At 35.9% G+C, this 22,356-nt stretch overlaps 1 non-coding gene across 1 annotated transcript; it reads right to left on the bottom strand.

The window, feature by feature from the left end:
* Positions 1–1,222: 1,222 nt before the first annotated feature.
* On the bottom strand, positions 1,223–1,352 carry LOC125995550 (small nucleolar RNA SNORA22). Its single transcript, XR_007491052.1, has one exon. It is a non-coding gene; the product is annotated as a small nucleolar RNA SNORA22 (small nucleolar RNA).
* Between the last annotated feature and the right edge of the window lie 21,004 nt (positions 1,353–22,356).

The raw sequence follows: 22,356 nt of genomic DNA, 5'->3' as shown, positions 1-22,356 counted from the left end.
GGCATAAAAGAAAATTTATAATTAACAATTGCTAATTAAAAAAAATTTTTTAAACTGAATATAAAGGATTTTTCTTAAACTTCTAGTTATTATGTTAAAGCTGGATGCTATTTTTTTAGCCATAAATACATATTCTATAGGCTTGAACTTACACATAGCAGGAAAGCCAGGTGACTGCAAAGTCCAGAAATTCTCCAGGGAAAAGTTATCCCCGATGGCCATTGAGAAATCTGGGGTTTGCCATCCCTCACACTTTCCGCCATGTTCTTAGAAGGACAAAGCTAGCTTAATACATAATTTTTAACACATGATTTTTAATTGTAAGATGCCAGTTTGTGAACTGACCAGACTGAACCAGGTTGAAAAAATTAATTGAAATTTAAAAAAATGGATAAGGCTTTAAAAATTGTATTATTATAAAATGTAGAGATAACAAATAAACAGACAAAACAAAACAACACTAAACACAACATTTTACACTTGTGGCCACTTTCATTCATCACAACAGACACATAAACAGACAAAAGGATTGATTTAAGACTTATTTATAAAAAATTGACAAGCGCTTTTAAATATTTAGCTAACATGTTTGTGAGAAGAAGAGAAAAAAAAATTTTGTAGAAAAACTTTTTTAGTTTTGAGAAGTACTTAATGTAGATGGAGTGGAACTTTGCTGAAAATAAATTTTAAGGTTTAGATTTAACACAAAACATTTTTAAAACAATTTTAATTTGAAGTTTAAAACATTAAGTAAAATGGTTAATGAGCACTGTAGAAGGAGTCTCTACTTGGAAGTATGAAATGATTTGCTGTAAATGAATAGGTTTTCTTTAAATTGGTTTTGCAGTAGAACAGTAAGACAGCTGCAATAAAGTGTTAAAATTTTTATGATTAAACACAATAGCATGAACTATGATTATTAAAGGTATAAAAACTGATTTTTTAAAAAACAAACAACTGTTTTTACTATGAAGACTTTAAGTGAATAATTTGTAAAAAATATTATATACTAAATTAACTAAATGCTTAGATTATTATAAAATATAGTTAAAGACATCTGATACATTTACACACTTAGAACTTAAGACTAAAATTATATTTAATACTAGTTAATTTGCTTATAAAGTTTAGTTACTTTTATATATTACTTATAAAATTATATATAATATATTTTTCATTTATATTATTTTTTTTTACTGCGACACAAATATACAGATTTGTATAATGTGCTGATATTTTGAATGCACTTAAAATAATAGTTCTTTCAATGCAGAAATAAAGAACAACCATTGCTGTAGCACAAAGTTAAAACTAAGGGTACTATAAAGCACACCTAGGTGTTCACTGTGCATTAAATTAACTATATTGTTTAAAAAGGCTAACCACATTATTTTTCACATAATTTTGTAAATACTTTAAAAATTAAAATAAAACTTTTAATAGAAATATAAGATTTAAATTTAACACTTTTGTGTTCGTTTGGATTTTAAAACACAAAGAAGTTTTTCTTTTACCAATATTTTGTTATCTGTAAAGTGACAGAATTATGACCTTGCTTTAAAATTTTCTGAGAGGCATGAAAAAAAAAAGTTTATTGCTCTTATCTTTCTGTTGCTTTTTAATGTTTTAATAATTACTTTACACCACTTAATGCACTAAACCTAATAACACATATTTGACGAAGTGTAGGGCTGACAAGGTGAAGCAGAGTCTTTCACTGATAGCTCGGGGAGGGGCTAGCACAGTTAACAGCAGGAAGGCTAGAGGCAAATTATTTACAGTCAGCAGGGTGTAATGATATAGAGAAAAAAAAAAAAACAATCTTTTAAGATTAATTACTAATTTATTGGAATTAGAGGGAGTGGCAACCGAAGAGGGGAGTCTGGGTTGCAAAAGCACCATGAGAATCATGGTTTTATTAATTGATTTGAGAATATGCAAGAGATGCTACTTTTCAGATTTTTTTTTTGAATAACAAAGATTGGGTATTTCAAGGTGAATTGGAAGGCTTAAAGTGGGAGTGTCAGGGCTTGAGCTGGCTGTTCTCCAAGGCTGGCAGGAAAGAGGCTGAAGGAGGCTGAGGATTGGTTTGAGCAAAGTAAAGGGTACATTAGGCTCAGAAGTTTTAACAGCAAAGTGTAGATATCGCAAGGTTTTATGGCTTAGCAGATGATACTTTGTAATTATTCTACTCACTGTGCCCTTAGAATTTTTTGTAGGCACTGCAGCAGTTTCTGTTTTATGGCACTTAGCCTCACTTTCATAGTTTGTCTCTTTGAGTTCTCAAGAGGGGGGGCCTGGCCGTGGAATTCAGTGGGCAGAGGACAGACAACTATAGATTTAGGAGGGGGGGGGAAACGCCTGAAGGGCAGAAACCTGTGAATTAAGAGAAGCAGCCTGTTTTTGAAGGCTTAAGATTTGTTTAAGATTTTTAATGTGGCCAAGTAGCTTCATATCTATAGCTTTAAGAGGGGGAGCGGTGAGAGGAGGGAATCTGCCATGGTTAGGGACTGAGCGTTCTCCGCGGTGGAGGCTGCTGAGCAGGCGGGGAGGGGGGGGGTGGGAAGACTTTCTCCATTAGGGAGAAAGACAGGAAAGGTAGTAGCACTGGCTTTTGAGCTAAGAGCATTATCAAGTTTGTTAGAGAGGTGAGAGACCATGGATGTAATTGTGGTGAGTTGGGAACTCAAGTCAGAAAAAGGGGGGGGGGGAAGAAAGCAGCAACAGTTTGTTGCCGCGTGTGGGGGAGCTGCTGGAATGCTGGCTCTAGGGAGCGACTTCCAGGCATAGAGGGCAGCAAGAGCCATGTTGGCAAGCTGGGACCTGGAAAGTGTGTGCTGTACCTTTAAGGTATGAAAAGAGGCGAGGCCAGCTATACGAGCTTAGAGATCAGGATTCCTGCCTATCTGCAAGGGCTTTGCAGCGGAAAAAAAAGTTAACTTCCCAAGAGACAAAGAGTTCAGCTTTTAGATTCTAAGCAGGAGAGCGTGTAAGGGGCTTGGGGGCCATAGGAGGTTACGGCTTGAAATGGCTCTTTGAGGCTTTTCCAATTAAAGGCTTTGTATTGTTGCAATTGCTGGCTAAGGAGGGGAGGGTGGTGAAACAGGGACGGAGCTGAAGCTAGGGAAGTGAAGGGCTGTTTAGGATTTTGCACAGAGGGTGCAGCGGCCTCTTCTGTAGGGGTCTGGGTGCATAGAGCAGAAGCATGGACAGAAGTAAGGGAGGGATATAAATGAGAAGCATTAGAGAGATCTTTAAGAGCATTAGTTACTTTGGAGACAAAGGTCAGTGGTGGAGGGAGGACAAGGGGAAGTATTCTCAGAGGGAGAAGGGAGATGAGAGACAGAATTAGAATGAGAGGGAGTCCTGGAACACTCACGGGAGACTTGTTGTACATGAGATTCAAGGGCATGGATGATGTCTTTGGCGGTTCCGGCATTTTTAGTTACAATGATATCTCTTAACAGGCTCCAATATTGGAACATAATTTTTTCCTTCTGTGAATCATCATTATTTACAAAATAATCACTCATTTCATGTCCTACTTTGTCCCAAGTGGACGCAACAATTTCTGGACAGGTAATAATAAACCAATGACATACATTATGAATAAACATAAGAAAATTACAAATATTCTTTTTTGGTAACCTCTACATGTCTGGCTTTCAACTCAGACTGAATATCAATAATGAATTTAAGTTCAGTACTCAATGAAAACACCCATGGAAGTGAAGCCAACGGGCGAAGCCCCAAGAGCCAATCAGGGGCGGTGATCAGAACGACTGAAAAAACTGCAGTTTAAATATTTGATTAAGGCTAACTCGTTTCAACGCCTACCCGGATGGGGTATATCCTGCGATTTACGAAACAGCTCCGGACTCGCCGACCCGTAGTCGTTCGGAGTGTGGCGGTGGTCTTCGAGCCCAGCGTTGGGCGCCAAAATGCGGTGTCCTGAAGCCCCCCCAGGGGGGACCCGGCCAGCAGGAATTAGCTGGAAAGGCTTCTCAGACAACCGCACTCCTATTTTGCTGAGTAGAAGAGCAACCACACCTGTAAAAAATCTGAAAGAGGTTAATAATAAAGACCCAAGGCAGCGTCTCACTGTTCAAGGGTCCCTTTATTGGCTACAGTTCCTTCTTATATAGTGAAGGAGAAGGGGGCAGTACAAAGGTGATGTCAGTCATACTTTTGGCGCGAAGGCCCATACAAGGCAAGAATATATTTCAGGTTTCAAGGAACAAAGAAAGTTAGGCATTCTCTAAATAAGGAAGTGGGCAGTGGGCTAGGTGACCTTCAAGTTATGCTGAACGTGCTGTTTCTATGGAAACCTCTAGTGTCCTTCAAGCTGCATTTTTAATTGCTTGATTATCAGGTGGTGCAAGATGTGCCTGCCTCAGTGATCTTGAACAGACAATGTAGCATACACTTATTGATAATAGCCTAGTTCACTCCAAAATGTGGTCTTAAGGAGTGAGGCCTAGTTTCTGATAACGGTACCGGACAGTGTTGCTCTCCTCCGGGCTAGAGTTAATTATATCTACAGTTGCACATTCCTTTCTCTATAGCTCAAAAACTTACAGCAAGACTGCAAAATAGCTTTTAGGTGAAAAGCTGGAATATGGCAGAAAGAACAGCAAAATGGCCTCAAACAAGTCAGTCCCCAACAAAAGTCTAGTAAAAATGGTCTTACATGGGGCTAGAGAGATAGCACAGAGGTAGGGCATTTACCTTGCAAGCAGTGCCCCAGAACCAATGATGGTTCGAATTCCAGCATCTCATATGGTCCCACGTGCCTGTCAGGAGCAATTTCTGAGCAGAGAGCCAGGAGTAATCCCTGAGTGCTAGCCAGGTGTGGCCCAAAGATCAAAAACAAAAATTGTCTTACAAAGTTTCTCTCAAAAAACAGGAGTTAAAAATATAAAGAATATGCAATATGGATTTTTCTTTCTTCTCCATTCACTTACTGTTGTGGTCTTTTGCATTCATGGTGGTGCTGGGAATCCCAAAGAATCAAAGTGCTGGGACCACACTAGAATATAGAGAGAATAGTGGAATCTGAACTCATGACCTCAGGACTTTATGGAACTGAGCTATTCCTGGACCCTCAGTATGTAGAATCTTAAATGCAGTGAGATATTTTTAAATTCAAATTGAGCATTTAAAAATGAAATAATCAAATAAAGAGTAATCAAGGAGGGGAAAGAATAGCTGATCTCTCTGTAATAAATAATCAACAATGACAGATTAAAAACCATCAACTGATTATTAGTTTCTAAAAGGGCAACCACTAAAAAGGTCAAATGGTGGAAACATAAAACTACTATTGCATAAAGATGATTTTTGAAAATTAGGCAAAAAGGTGAAAGATCTCATTATGGAAAAGATAACTCAGCAGAGCATAAGAAAGAGCATTCATGATAAATATCTCATGGAAAACAAATAACAACACTTCCATTTCTCCATGACTCACTCAAAAAGCCTTTATTGCCAGTGCTGATTTTATCTCTGGGAATTTATTACCTAAAATTTGAAATTACAATCCAGCTAACCTTAAAAAATAATTTATATTGGGTAAGAATGATAGTTTAATATAGAATTGGTGAATAAACAAACAATGGGAATGATGTGATTAACCCTGAATCATTCAGATTTATGGTTCTAAATATGTTCATAATATAATAAATTCTAATATTTTTAAGGTGTATGATCTTTCCCCCTCTTCAGATGCCTGTATTTAACACATAATTTTCACATAATTTGGTTTCTTTTTGCAAAAATGTGGGATGTAGGGATTTTATGAAGCTTTTAAATATTGTGCCAGTTACTTAAATATCATTTTTTACTGAGTATTTATAATTTAGGTGATAAATTACTGATAAATCTTTGGACTAAGAAACACCTATTATGCATGTATAATACAGGTAAGAAAATATAAAATATAAAACTGGAGCAGATAACAAATCTCAAGTTGGAATAACATGATACAAATCTTGGGCTCTGGGGCTGGAGCAGTGGTGCAAGCGGTAAGGCATTTGCCTTGCCGTTGCTAGCCAAGGTTCAATTCCCCAGCATCCCATATGGTCCCCCAAGTCAGGAATGATTTCTGAGTGCATAGGCAGGAGTAATCCCTGAGCATCACCGGGTGTGGCCCCAAAACCAACCAACCAACCAAACAAACAAATCTTGAGCTCTCATCCAACTTCTTGGCCATCGTGGTTGATATATTATGTCTATTATTGGTTAGGTATTTCTGGCTCAATCATTTCCCAAGGATTTTAGGATTGGTTTCCTCAATGTCTTTAATCTTGAAAACATTAATAAATCACTCAGTGAAGTGTCACTTTCTCTAGGAGATTGGTTAAGGTTTCATTCCCACCGAGCTCCCAGACAGGAAAGGCAGTTTCCATTCCCCTGTCTGATTAGGTCAGGGGGGACAGTTCTAGTTGTAGAGATCCACAGAAAATAATTCACACAATGAAAAGGTACAAGAATGGGTTTAGGAAATCCAGTGCTCAAGCAAGGAATTCAAACCACAAAAGCTTTCTGCTCCTAAGATGGAGCACAGCTCAGTGGAAGAAGACTGAAGAATGAGCTCCAGCCTTCCTCAGACCCTTGCTTTTATTGACAAGAATCAGGTACCACCCTAGGGTGGGAGCAGAATAATCTAATATACTATCACCAGGTCACACCCCAGGGTGGATTACAGTTATTGATTAGGGTAGGATCAGTAACACAACAACTCAGTAATCCAATAATCATTTGTACAAATTATTTTTAAATTCAGAGTTCATATATCCATACTTTCAAAGAAAGATGCTCTATCAATAAAAAGATAAGGTGTGACTTCAGTAAAGTATATAAATGCTTCACCTGACTTGGCATTCCAGGTCCTAAATAGATATGGGAGTAAATCTTGGTCAGGATCTAAAAACTTTTCTTTCATTTAAAAAAAAAATCCATCATATGATTTTCTAGTCTAAGCCACAAGCCATGCTGCTTAAGAGGTACTCTGATGTAGCATGAAATAATTAACGATGGAGCTGGATGGCGATGGATGGAGGCCTTTGTGCTTAGGCCCCAGCCACGTGGCTTCATCCCCATCCAGCTGGCGGATTCCAGGCCCAGGTAATCGGTGTAATCAAGACTCACTCACATGCAGGCATTAGGAAGCATCATCTTTATTCATGCCCTAGCCACCACAGGTGTGTGGCCTATGTCATAACCTTTCAAGCATACAGCCATTTTAGGCTTGCCCTGCGTCTTATCCTCTTTCAGCCATCTTCCTCAGAGAGCCCAGCAGGGCCAAAAGGCAAAAGCCCAAAGGGCAAAAGCCAAAAGGGCCTAATTCCCTTGGTCCAAGCCTTATATAACATTTCCCAGACCCCTGGGAGGGTCTAGCAGGTAAGGTTGCACCTACTATCCGGTTCCCAAGACCCCTCCCAGAAATGGGTGGGTCTAGGGTCTTAAATAGGTACACCCACACTCTGAGTCGTGGTTGCTCTCTCTCTCTCTCTCTCTCTCTCTCTCTCTCTCTCTCTCTCTCTCTCTCTCTCTCTCTCTCTCTCTCTCTCTCTCTCTCTCTCTCTCTCTCTCTCTCTCTCTCTCTCTCTCTCTCTCTCCTCTCTCTCTCGGTTTGGACCACCTCTGGTAGTGCTTGGTATTTACTCCTCTTGAAACTGTTATCAGGATCACTCTTGGGGGATCATATGGTATGTCAGGGACCAAATCTTGGTGTGGCCACATGCAAGACAAATGACTCGCCAACAGTATCATCAATCTGACCTGCTCTATAATCTCTGGACTGAATAGGTTATCACTTGCAGGTTTACTTAAGCGGTCAAAGCCATTATATTCCCTCCCCCCATGCAATTCAATTTCAGGGCAGGTAAGAATGTTCTGACGTTCTCTGAGGAGTCTCAACTTATAACATAAATATATTTAGCTGTTTATGTTTGAAGATCTTTTGAATAATTTGATAATCATAAACTATTTTAAGTGGAAAAAGCCCTCATTCCAGATACAAAGCAATTTTGTGACAGCGACACACTTTCTCTCTTATGATTCTGCTCCCAAGACTACTAAAAGTAAATGAAAGGTTATACCTTCCTACTTGAGAAAGCCTGCTATTTATAGAACATTTATTTATGTTTAAGTGAATTTAAATATAAATTGTGATACTGAATGCCTAGTTTTATAACATGTCATTCACAATTCATTAAGTATTTTATTGAAGGAATTGTATAAGAAACAGATTTAGAGTTCTCAGTATGGCATTAATAAGGGATGATGGAATTTCACTGGAGACATATTTCCCTTCAGTTTTTACAGAACTTTATTGTTGCAGCCTGATCTGAACTAGATTCTTAATGTTTTATTTTAAGAAGACTGGAAACATGTGCTCTGATATGTGGAAGATATAAGAGAAAATTAATATTACTAAATGTTTCTGTTTTAAGACTAGTGCAGGAAAATTACTACAGTCATGCACTGGGGTTTGGATATTAAGGTCTTTTAAATCAAGTGAAAAAAATAAAGTGAAATTTCTATGACATATGGTCGTGACCTATTTCTAAAACGTTCCTCTCTAGAGATAAGATACCTCAGTATTTGCTGAATGCTCTTTTTCACGTTTTGTTAAGATATCCATTTCACATTTCACCATGTAAAATTTTGAGGAGTTTCTAGGTAAGTTTAGTATCTTCATCTTTTCTTTGCAGAGGAAGTCCTAAGTATAAAAGGAATTCTATACCTCCATTAAAATTATATTGCACGGGGCCGGGCGGTGGCGCTAAAGGTAAGGTGCCTGCCTTGCCTGCGCTAGCCTTGGACGGACCGCGGTTCCATCCCCCGGTGTCCCATATGGTCCCCCAAGCCAGGAGCAACTTCTGAGCGCATAGCCAGGAGTAACCCCTGAGCATTACCGGGTGTGACCCAAAAACCAAAAAAAAAAAAAAAAAATCATATTGCAAATCCACTCAAGATTTAATCATTAGAAATAAAATAGCAGAGAAATCAGGTAGAAGAGAGCTAAAATTTCAATTAGATTTCTTGTCTGATAAAGTGGCATCTGATATAAAATTTAAAGGCACATACTCAGGAGAAGAAGGGCAAAGGTAGTGGGTCATGGAATTGGGATAATGTTCTAAAAATAAGCTTTTTATGATGGGTCGTAGAATGATTCTAACATCACACGAAATAGAAAAAGTAAAAAACCTACCTTAAGTTTATTAGTCAAAAAAGAATTTTTATCTAGTAACAAACATTAATAAAATAAAATATAGTTCTTTATTTAATGCTGAAAATATCTATTTTTTCATTTTGGGCTTTAACTTTGGGTTATATCCAACAGTGCTCAGGGCCTACTCCTGGTGGTTCTATGTTTGAAGCTTCATATGGTACAAAGATAAAGTCAGGCGATCTACTCACAAATCTTTTGCTTAGTCCATTGAGTAGCATCTCTGGATAATACTGAGAAAATTTATTATGTAATGTATTTTGAGTACCTGGGAAAAATGGAAGGTGCCAACTTGTGGAGTTAAAATATAGTTTATATATCTATCACGAATCATTAACATTTTTGTTTGTTTTCGTTTGGGGGACACACTCAGTGGTGCTCATCTTAGTCCTGGCTTTGCCTTCAGGGGTCACTCCTAGTTGTACCCCATACGTGGTATACGGAATTAAAGTCAGGTTGGCTGCTTGCAAGGCAACTGTTTTAACCTTTGTACCATCTCTTTGCCCCCTAGACATTACCATTTTGGAGGAGTTGGTGAAGATTAGGGAAGATCTTATGAGATTTCTTTCTCAGGAACATGCAAGAACATGAAGTAGCTCTCCAGTGATCACTTTTACAAAGAAAGCAGTGCATGGAAATAATAAAATCCCATGGTTCTCAACCCTATGTAGAGGACAGCTCAGATCATCAATTTCAGGGCTGAAAGAAAGATTTCAATCCACTTAAATGATTGAGTATAATTCCTAAATTCTGATTTGCAACCAAGAGACCAGGAATTATCTCCATTCCCTATATTTGTAAATGATGCATTGGAATTACATTTCTTTGTTTAAAAGAAAATGTCATACTGACTTACAGTGATAGTCACTTATATTTTTCTTTGTTGTATTTACTAACAGAAGGATTAATGCTTCTATTACTATTTTAAGTGTTTTATTTCCTTTAGCTAAGAACATTTCAGTTTTATTAGTCTTTATTTTTGTTTTTTAATACAGATCTAAAAATTAGTGTCAATAATTCATTATTAACTGGGATGTTTGTGATATTTACCTTCTTATATATAATGCATAGTGCAACTAATATTTATTCTGAAGGAAATAATTTAGAGAACATAGAAACAGGATTTTTAAAAATTACTTTCGCATGGAACTTCCTAATTAATCTGAAGTTTGAATCTGAAATATCTTTTAAAATATATGTAAATAAAAATTCAGAGAAGTGCAATAATTTAGCCGAGTTTTATGGTGAATTAACATCAGGTCTAAACTATAATTGAATAACACATATATTAGCAAATATCTGAGTTAGTCTTCATTTTGGCAATATTAATTTATCCCGCATAATTATTGCATGAGGTAGGCCTCTTCTTTATCTTCTGCAACTGAATAAATAAAATAAGCATAGAGAAAAATTTTCCCAAAGTTACTCTTATAATAAGTGAATCAAAATTAGAATCCAAGTGTTCTATTACTCAAGTTTGCCTGGTTCTATGTTAAACATTGGGATTCCAAGTTCAGTAACTTCCCAATATATTTTATATATTTTCAAGTTCATCTTGAAAAGACATTATGATAATTTTCATTAACAAAACCCACGACATATATCTTCCTAACAATGTAAAGGAGTATGAAGTAATTAATTAATATGCCAGACTGAAATGAACATATTAAAATGAAAGGGGAAAACATATCTTGCTCAGTCACCAAATCAATGGCAAGCCAGAACAAAGCTGTTATATTTGACTTTCTGCTTAAATGTTAACTTGTTGACTTCCAATTAAGATATAGGCTTCCATCTCATCTCTCTTTTTTCTCTTTTTCTGTTTCCCCAAACCTGCAACTTCCAACTTTCTGCACAGAGAGAACTTGCTTTTGCTATTAAGTCACTAGCCTTATTTACATTGATTACTAAAAAGTAAAGGTTACTGGATTTTGAGTGATGATTCATCACTTTGAGCACAGAAGTCATGAATCTGTCTGTTAATCAGAATCCTTAGTTGAGACTAAACATTGATAGCTTATTAGACCAACGGCAGAATCATTTTTTTCTGTTTTTTGAACACTGTTTCTAATACCTTTACTTTAGTCTTCTATGTTGGCCATGGGATGTTAACCTGCTTTAATTCTAAAAATTTTGCCAAGGACCCAGTTGTGCAAATGCCATGTAACTGAGCCTCTCTCGGGCCCTTGACTCTGAGCATCTTTAACTCTTTGAAAGCAAGGCTTTGTTGGTGTCTTCTATCCAGAGTGCTAAGATGACTAATATGAGATTATGTATATTACATTAAAAGTAGAATCCAGTAATATCATTATTATTTTAATAACTTTTGAGGGAGAAAAACATTTTAGAGGGAGAAATGACACTACTAACTTTACGCCTCTATAACTATGGCATTATCTTTGTAGTCATATATCTTCAAAACATAAAACTGGGGCCCAAGAGATAGTTCAGTGGGCAGGGTTTTTGCCTTGCACTCAGCCAGTCTGGATTCCATTCCTGGCATCCAACAAGTACCACCGGAGAAATAACTCCTGGATGCAGAACCAGGAACTTCTAAGCACTTCTTGGTCTCCCCCCCAAAAAAAACTCCAAAAGCAAAAACATAAAACTACTTTACACCAAGAGAAAGATGGCTGATAAACAAATTTCCTTTTAAATATGTTAGTATATATATTTAAGACAATTAAATATTTTATTAAAGAGAAATATTTTGGATAAGCAAAACAGCAATTTGTGCAGAATAAATTTTGAAGAGTAAGATATGTCTAGATTCCCAAAGACTAACCTTCCTCTAACTCCAGATTTAGAAGCATGGCAGGATATAGCTCTAAAAAAAATCAAATAAAATAGAAAATTGTAGAAATAAAGGAGCCTGGAGGGGAGGCCAAAGGAGACAGTTGGACAGAAGTAGTTGGACAGAGGCAGTTGGTGAGAGGGAGTTGGAGAGAGGAAGTTGGACAGAGAGGATAAAAGGGGGAGAAGAGAGAAACAAGGGGGGGGGCACAGAAACAAAAGGACAGACAGAAGGACACATGGGAGACACAGAAACAGAAGAGAAAAGGAGACACACAGAAGAAGAGAGACACACGGAGGGAGCAGAGAGAGAAAGAGACATAAAGGAAGAGAGATAGAGGAGAAAGACAGAAGAGAAGACAGACACAAAGAGAAGGACAGAGAGAATGACAGAGACACAGAGAGAGACAGAGAGGGAGAAGACAGGAGAGACAGGAGAGAAAGACAGAGATACAGAGAGAGACAGAGACACAGAGAGAGAGCAGAGACAGAAAGACAGAGAGGAGAGACACGAGAGGAGAGGAGAGAGATCGAACCAGGGAGGATTAGGCTCTTTTGGCCAAACCTTTTGTCCCCCAAAACCTCTTTGTTTGGATCATTTATTGCGGATGATTATTGCCACAGTCTCCCCGAGAATGGGAGTTGGTCTCTCAATTTGGGAGATATTTGGGGACCCTAAATATATCAGCAGTGGACTCAACTTCGTGCCACAGAAAATAATCTCATCTTCTGAAATTCTGCCACTTCTTTGAAAATGCCATATATTGGTTTATATTTTCCCAGGTCTATGGTTGAATAAACTGGTAGAGTCTAATATTAATTCCAAAACCTCCACATATCTAAGCAAACTTCTTCCAAATACTATATTTAGTGAATAATATGAATGAGAATCATAATTCTCTCTTCTTTCTCAGGTTATATTTTTGTCTATAACAAAAAAACGGTAGGCTTTTCTCTCATTGTTTAATTACAATGTCAGTATTCAAACCCAAGTCTCACGCATGCAAATTAGATGAATTTCTTTTCATTGGTTATATAATTTAATTTCATTCTAATAACTTTAAGGCATTATTTTGAGTATTTCTGATAAAGTAAAACAAAAACATATGATGCTTTCTGTACTATAAATTTATCTTATAATGGTGTGAGATATATAAACATTTAAATTATAGTAACTGCTCAGAAAAGATTGGTGATTACATTTATATTTTTGATGAGTTGATTATGTGACTTTCAGAAGCAAGAAATTTGGAGTTGCTCCATCCTGGAATGAAAATAGAAAGTACTAAAAGGCTTCATATGCTGGAAAGGGTTTCAGGGGTATTGAGTGATATTTTTTTCTTTCTTAGTCTGTGGATACTATTTTCACTTCTATTTGTCAGCATATAATTTTTGTTGATAGTTTACATTGTAATAAAAGTTTGTTCTCATTGGTTATATTTTTCCAGGCTAGGTATTTCTACAAGGAATTGCTGTTTGACATTGCTTGGAAGGGGTTACTTTTAGCATTAGGTGACTTCTCCTAAATAAAAGATCTCAGCAAATTGCTGGGGAGGACAAGCAGATTGCTTTTCTCATTCCTTCTCATTGTTCCACCTACAATGGGAAGCATTATCAAAATAGGGCAGCAACAAGCATGAAGTGCATTCAACAGATTATGGTTGACTATCAGACGAATTGCTTCTTTTTACCTACCTAGTCATAAACTATTTATTCCTAGAGTCAGATAGAACAGAGGGAAATTCTCCTTTTTTATGAAAGATGGTGTCATGGTGAAGTTATTTACCAGAAACATGAAACAGGTTTGACCCCGAGACAGAGCAAACCAAAGTCTAAGAGCAGAAATGCCCTTTTAAAACAGGTAAGAATATATAATACATGCCAAACAGTGAACTTTAAATTTTGCATGTATTAAAGATGTTTGCTAACATTTTTGCTTTTAAAAGAAAGAATGTGAATTAGTCTTTTATTTTCAGAATTTTTTAATTTTTAAATTTTTTAATATCTCAGTTCCATAATTTTAATAGTAGTAAAGCAAATGAGATAACCACCTCTGTGAGTTATTTCTAGAATTATTGCATCATTAACCGCTATTTGAAGTTGATAGTTCTATTAACTAATAAAGAAAATTATGACTTTCTCAAGCCAGACAACTGGCCAAAATCAGGACTTTGATCTCAAATATAATATTTTTTGTTGTTGTTTGTTTGTCTATTTTGGGGTCACACCGGTAATGCTCAGGGGTCACTCATGGCTATGTGCTCAGAAATTGCCCCTGGTTTGGGGACCATCTGGGACTCCCCGGGGAATGAAACAGTGGTTTTTCCTAGGCCATTGAGCACAAGGCAAACCTGCACCACTGCTCTCGCCCCCCCAATATAATATTCTTTAAAAAAATTTAAAAAATCAAACAATTAAGAAGCTGGTCAGTAGATAGATTTGGCTTTAGAGGAAGTTGATTCAAGTAGCACATGTCCTTACCTTGTGTGCTTAACACTCATTCACTTAAACTCACAAATCTCATTGTATCATCTCTCCCACTGTCTTTGAAAGGTATTTTTCATATGTTCCATGGGTATTAGAGCTGGAAGATAAAAATAGTGTCCTGGGGAAAAAACAAATGGGAGGAGGGGTTTAAGTGATGCTAAGTGCTGCCTTTTCTTCAAAGGGAGGCTAAAATGCTCCAGAGAAATCCTGTAATTAAGAAATCTATTTAAGTTTGTTGTACCAGCCAGCATCAAGCTTAGTCAACTATATAAACTTTTTTTCGCCCTCTCTCAGAACATCTATTAGCATCTTGTTGATAGCATACTAATTTGAAAACGTTGTTCTGAGAGAATATTAAAAAGGAGAAAAGGTAAAAAGTGGATTTGGAAACCAGGGTATGCAATAAGTTGCAATATATATTTTACCAAAAAAAAAAGAGAAAAGCAGGCACACAAATATTGAAATCGTTTTATTTTATTTATTTTTTCCAAAGATATATTTTAAAACAGAAGTATTGCAGAGTACAATAATAATTTTACATTAGATCCTTGGTTGGTAAGATATTTTCAAACTAGTTCCTCAGTCACAGAATGACCATATATTTGGTGAAAACAGAGTATACTATTCAGAACTTTATAATTATTAAGCCTGTGTTAACTTTATTCATCTTTCGTGCCAGAATTTGTGAACAGAATGTTTTCAGTGGAATAAGAACAGCTTCTAGCTTGCTACTACTGCATTATTGGAAAATCAATTCATCCTTAATGGCTTGCAAGTACTTCTGACTTCTAGAATGCTTCAAATTTAGATTTCTAATTTGGAAACTTCGAAATCTTAATACCAGGTGGTAAGCAAGGAACTTATCTTCTTTAATTACTAGGTTAACTGATTCCTATTCTTCTTGATTTGATTTCCTAAAGGAAAATGTGGGGCTTAGAAATAGATATTCAAATTACATAATTCAAATTTTGGTAGACCTTAGTCAATTCTTGTATCTGGTCTTTGTCACCGCTTTTAAAAATATACGCTTTAAAACTTGACTCTGAGATTGCTTTCTGCCGGAGTTGTTAAATGTGCATTCTGAAGTTTCTGTAGACACATAGACTCCATTGATCAAAGAATGTCTGCCCTCCAGCATGATAACATTAAGATTGATATTAGTCTTAATGAAGAGTGGAGGTAAGGGCTGTGGATAAGACCATTTCTTTTTCAACATCTTAGTTGTAAGATGTAATTCATGCATATTCTTTTGCCATTGGGTGAAAGCAGTTAATGGCTGAAAAAAAAAAACTGACAAAGCGAGGGTGACAGCGGAGTCTAGAAAGCTAAAATGAATTACTCCCTATTCATAAAGATCTTAAAACTTCAAGTAGCTTTAGAAAAGTATTCAGATTCTCTTATGGACTATTTATCTTCAGTTCAGGTTACTGCACTTAGCGTTTAGGATAAATGAGTCAGGAAAAGATAAGTCTTTATAACGATCTTATAAGACACTGGAGAACCATACAAAACATTAAAAAAAAACCCAACAAAATTTTAATAGTCTAGTAACATATAGCCCAAACTCTAACATGGTATTAAAATATGTTTTCTCACATAATATGATAATCTTCATAATAAAGTTTAAACATTTTTTATGGTGAACTAAATTCTGTCACCTTTCTCCCATGATTTCTTTATTTGACTAATCATTCAAAATCACATGTGAACTCAAAAAAATAATTCTATATTCTTATATTTGTTACATGTTTACTTGAAACTTCTATTTCTATGTATTCTGGATTAACAGATGATTAGGATTTTTTTTTGTTGAACTACTCTGAGGCCCATAATTTTCCTTTGAAAAGTATATACCCCTCTTTTGATTTGCAAGTTATGTATTGTAAATGCCTTATGATAGTTTTTAGTACTCAACCCCAGACCCTGATGCTGACCCTAAGATACTTTTTTTCACATTTCAGGAAAGTTAAAAAAGAGCAAGTAAAACTGGATATTGAATTGCTTCATTAGTTTATTGTAAAACTATAAGGATTATTTTCTTCATTCCCTTAACATCTCTCTTATTGCTAAGATTCTACGTGAAACCTCCTGTCTATCTAATTTTTTTAAAAGATCACGGAGAATACTGGAAACTGAAAAGTCCTGGACAATGAAGTATATTTCCTAAATTTTTTTTCTTTTTATTGTGGTCAAAATGAATTATAATTCTTTCACAGTAATATTTGAGGCACATAGTGACAATGAGCGAGGGGCATTCCCACCACCAGTGTTGTCCTCCCTTCACCACTCTTCCCAGCATGCATCCCACATCTCCCTCCTTTACCCCCGTAATGCTATTGCAACTGTTTCTCCCTTGTACAGTTTGTTGTAGATTGGATATCGCTTCTGTTGTTGACTTTGATTTGGTATTCGTGTCTGATCAGTTTTAATTTCCTTTCCTAAAATTTTCTAAACACTAGAAGATGAATGCTTTGTTTTCAAACTTGGCATAACTATTTTTTAAAAGCTAAAGTGTGATTTCAAAATGTTCTGCGTGCAGTCTGAATGATAGTCTTTTGAATCATTCTTTTGATTTAAGGATATTGTGGAGGGAGGATATGGCTCATTACTTTGCAATTTCCTCTTCAAAGAATACCTGGAGCCCTTCCCGTGTGACTTCTCAGCCACCCTCCATCTCTTAAGGGAGAACAGCTGACCCTGTCCCCACTGAGTCAACTGAGTCCGAGTGTGGGTGCAAAAGAATGTGTTGTGAGAGTGAAATGGCAAAGCAAACATAAATTTACCAAAATCGAATACCCAGTCAGATTGAAACAAATGTAAGCTTCCAGAAAACATGCTTAGCACTGACTTGGGGAGTCTCTGATATTGTGTTTCTGTGATGCTCAGGTTGGAATTTTCTATTTTCTGAACATTAGTTAATTCTTGGAAGTGGGTGAGCAGAAGAGCTATAGCCAATTATTCTAAAAGGCCTCACTTTAATCATTGTAGGGCTCCTGACCATTTATAATTTATATTGTGTATATGTCAGTGAAGATTTGTGCAATGGTGATGTTTCTCTTCGAAAGCTGATCATGAAAAGTTCAGAGTCAAAACTTGACTTGTTTTATGACCTATGTTGGTTTTAGAATATGCTTTTTCTGTTTGTTGTTTGGAGACCTCATCTATTGATACTCAGGGCTCTGAACTCAGGCTCTGAACTCTTGATGGTCTTGGGGACTATAGAGGTTTCAGTGATAGAACCTGGATTGATTGCATGCAAGGCAAGTGTTCTACATGGTTTAATATTGCTCTGGCTTCTAATATGCATTTGTTAATAAATTTATTCAATTTTGGGTGAACATATCTAGTGGTGTTCAGTATTTATTTCTGGCTCTGTATTCAAAGATCACTCCTGATGAAACTCTGGAGAGCATATGGGTTGTAAGGCATCAATCCTCAGTCAGTGGTGGCAGGTAATCCCCCTACTATCCACCCTACTAACTCTCTAGCCAGGAAATTTACTTTTAATTGCACATACTTATTTATAATTGATTGCATTATAATTTCTATTTTTCCATTATATTTCCTTTATGTTCCTTGTCCAATTCATTTAAGTATTAGTTTTAAACTAGTTCTGAAGCAATATAGAGAATAAAAAATAATTACCTAAGAACTATTTTATATTTCAGATCTCCTCTAGCTCAGCATTCTTAGGTACAAAGAATAATTTAACCAGTTCAGTTACTTTTTTCTCCTTTTATCTTCTATCCCTTTGAGTCTCAGTGTTCAGCCTTTAATCTTTCCTTCCATTATCGTTTTGATGTTGCGTTATTATTGTTATTATTTATTATTATTATATTTATTATTGATAATCACTGCTAACAAGAACATAACATACATTTCTACTTCAAAACAGTTTCTGTTAAAAAGAACAGAAATAAATACAACTGCAAAGTAGTCTAATAGGATAGTCTTTCTTGTAACCTTTAAAGAGTGAATATTATGGTTTTTCAGGCATATAGTGACAAATAACTACATAAAAGGGACTGTTTTGAAATTGTCTTGAAACTCTTCTTTTTTGATTAAGTAGCAGTTACCTCAGTTGACTTTATTAACCCTATTTGAAAATACACTTTGAAGTATGGATCTTGGACTGTAAAAATCACACTCTAAGTACCACTAGGTCAGGCAATTTATCAAGTATGACATGGTATACATTTTTGCCTAAAGTTTAAAAACCTCTCAACTTCAAATAAGGATATAGTTTTATTCCAGGAATATTTACTTCTGGCACTTCACTGCCAGTGGTCTAATAGCCAGCAGGTAATAAAAATGATGTTTGAGGATAGTATTTTGAATTGGGTGAGGTGATCCTTACCGTAAGTAAGCCTGTGGATAAAATTAGATTTTATTAAATTATCATATTTGGAGTCTTTTCCATTTAAGTTAGGATTAAATTTCACAACTATGAACCACAAATAGTTGAGTAAAAACGAACCATAAGATGTAATGAGAATTTAGTAGTTAGAAGCCACTAACTTTTTTTTTGTTTCTGTTTTTTTCGGGTCACACCCATTCAATGCTCAGGGGTTACTCCTGGCTAAGGGCTCAGAAATTGCCCCTGGCTTGGGGGGGACTATATGGGACGCAGGGGGATTGAACCATGGTCCTTCCTTGGCTAGCGCTTGCAAGGCACACACCTTACCTCTAGCGCCACCTTGCCGGCCCCGCAACTAACTTCTTGATTACTTTACCCAACTAATATTTCAAACTAGAAGTCTTTGATTATCTTTCATGTTTTTCCCCTGGACTCCCAATGTACAATCATTGTTACACAATATTCATTTGCCTCTTTCGAACCTATGCAGTTTTTTTTTTTGACTCAGTTGTCACTGATTTCTTTAAGAAATTGGTTCACACCTAACATTGTGTTTGGTAGTGAAAAGAAACCCTCATCTGGTGCTGATGGCGTGCCATCTGGTTCAGTTTCTATGGAAAGTTATATGTAGACATCTCAAAAAAATAAAAAAGAAGCAAGAATAGGATTTGCATAGGAAATAACAATTGCATTTCTTGGTAGCTATCCTCCAAACACAAAAACATTTCTTTGGAAAAGATATATGAATTCTGTATTCACTGTGGCACCTAGTACAACAAGTTATAGAAACATGCTAGATGTTCAATAACAAATAAATAAAGAAATTTTGGTATCTATACACAAGGAATACTATGCAGTTTTAACAAATTAAATAAATGATGTTGCAGCCATGTGGATAAAATTGTAGGGTTTTATGCTAATAAAATTTAGAGTGAGAAAAACAAATGCTGGTGATATCACCTAACTATGAAATATAGAGACAAAATAAGGAAATAGTATGGAATTTGAGAAGCCATTGGCTTTGGATTACAAAAGGTATTAACAAATAGTGCAAGAGGTGGGTATCAAATAGAGGTGTCATAAAGACACTAATTTAGGACCATGAGAACATTAGTGATGGTAAGGTGCATTAATTTTGTACAATGATATCATAAACTTTAACATGATTATAGCACCTACATAATAAAAATGAAATTAGTTGTACTTTGAATTAACATCTTTGGGGTCGGGGCGATAACACAGTGGGTAGGGCAATTTGCCTTGCATGTGCTGTTGTGCTAACCCAGGTTTGATTTACAGCTTCCCATATAGTCCAGGAGTAATTTCTGAGTGCAGAGCCAGGAGTAACCTTTGAGCACCATTGGTTTGGTCACAAAACAAAGCAAAACAAACAAACAAAAAAACAAGCAAACTTCTATCTTTCTTACTTGCTCATTCACTCTTCTTTTTTTCCCTTTCGGCACTGTGGTTTGTCTAGTGTTAATGATGGTGTTATATCATTCATATCAATTTATACCTTTATATTTCATTTATTTTTGTTTTTAAGGCCACATCCAGGGTGCTCAGGGATTACTCTTGGATATGTGCACAGAACTCATTTTCGGCACACCCGGGGACCATATGAGATGCCAGGGATCAAACTTGGGTTGGTCTGTGATCAATCCCAGGTTAACTACATGCAAGGCAAATGCCCTACCCACTGAGCTATTGCTCCGGCCCCACTGTATCTTTTTAGCATACCATTTTGTCCAGACTCACTAGTTTTGTTTTGTTTTGTTTTGTGGTTTTTGGGTCACACCTGGCAGTGCTCAGGAGTTATTCCTGGCTCCAGGCTCAGAAATTGCTCCTGGCAGGCACTGGGGACCATATGGGGCGCTGGGATTCGAACCGATGACCTCCTGCATGAAAGGCAAATGCCTTACCTCCATGCTATCTCTCCGGCCCCACCAGACTCACTAGTTTTAACTATCATTTTTATAGTGGTTCCTTCTCTGCCTTACAATGCCCTGCTGCACTATTTGTGGCAAGTTTCCTAACATGGACTGTTCCTCCTCACACATGTCTCTATTGTCTCTGGATATCATACCATACTATTTTACCATACAGTCTATTATGTTTCTTATATACCAAAATGAGTGCTATTATGCTATTTTTATCTCTCTCCTCTGAATAATTTCACTCAACATAATAATCTTCAAACGAATTAAGTATAAGCAAATTTTATGACTTTACTTTTCTTAACAGCTGCACAATATTCCATTGTAGAGATGTACCACAGTTTCTTTAGCCACTCATCTGTTTCCAAACACTTGGTTTTTCTCAGATTCTTGTTATTGTAAATATTTCTGCTACAAAGTAAAATGTCTGTTAAGAAGTTGACAGATGGGAGGCTGGGACAGAAGCTGGACATTGGTGGCAGGAAATGAGAGACTGATGAAAGGTGGTGTATATTGTAAGACTGAAACTCAATTGTGAACAATTTTGTAACCACGTTGCTTAAATAAAATAATTATAAAAATAAATCAATGAGTTTTTTTATTAAAAAAGGTAAACTATCTTGAATCAATAAGGATATAATTAGCTATTGGTGCTCTTTGTGAGTGCCAGATTGAAATACTGATTCTTTTTTTTTTAATAAAAAGAAAAAAATATAACAGCTCGTAAGATAAGGTAGAAGAAATATTTTATACCTATAATGAAAAAATAACTAGAGAATCTATTTAGGAAATATAAATTGTGAGTTACCAATATTTTAAACAAAGGGAAAAAATCATATAAAGGATTGAGAGTTCCAGAAGAAAAAATAGAAAACAAGTCATAACAACGAAAAATACTTTAGTTTTATTTTGATAGAAATACTAAACAAAGTTCTGGAAATATTTGCATTTAAATTATGATATATTCTTGGGCAAAGCTTGGCATACTTTGGAATTATAAAACTATAAAGAGAATAGAAACTTAAACAAAAAAAAGAATACTTATAGGTAGAGATATTTCAATATATTAAGTCTATCCAAACATGTTTTATTGAGCCTATGCATATAGATTAAAAGACAAAGACATTAACTTATTACTTATTAAGTAGTAAGAACTCAAGAAGTATTTATCTCTAATGAAGTATGAGATATATATTTACATTTGAAGGAAAATGAAAACTGGGCTAGGGTAAAAATGAATTGACTAATTTCTGTTGAATTTGGAAATTGTGCTCTTATCTTTTCCTTAGAGACATCCATTTACAAAAGGTTAGAATGAAAATTCAAGGTTCTTTCATTAGATAAAAAAAAAAAACAACACTGAAAGAGGATAGGCATTGTCTGTTTTCCTATGCACATGCAGAAATCATATTTTCGGTGCTTTGACCTATGATACAGAATCTGTGTAGGGAAACACTTAATTCTACCTGCACTGAATCAAGAGGAAAATTAGTGGGAAAAAGGAACTAGTATATTTTTATCCTAAAGAAAGAATTATCTTTATACCA

The sequence above is a fragment of the Suncus etruscus genome, chromosome 17 (genome assembly GCF_024139225.1).
Source record: "Suncus etruscus isolate mSunEtr1 chromosome 17, mSunEtr1.pri.cur, whole genome shotgun sequence".
Classification (NCBI taxonomy): domain Eukaryota; kingdom Metazoa; phylum Chordata; class Mammalia; order Eulipotyphla; family Soricidae; genus Suncus; species Suncus etruscus.
The sequence above is the reverse complement of the archived record's forward strand: the minus strand, read 5'-3'. Positions and strand labels throughout refer to the sequence as shown.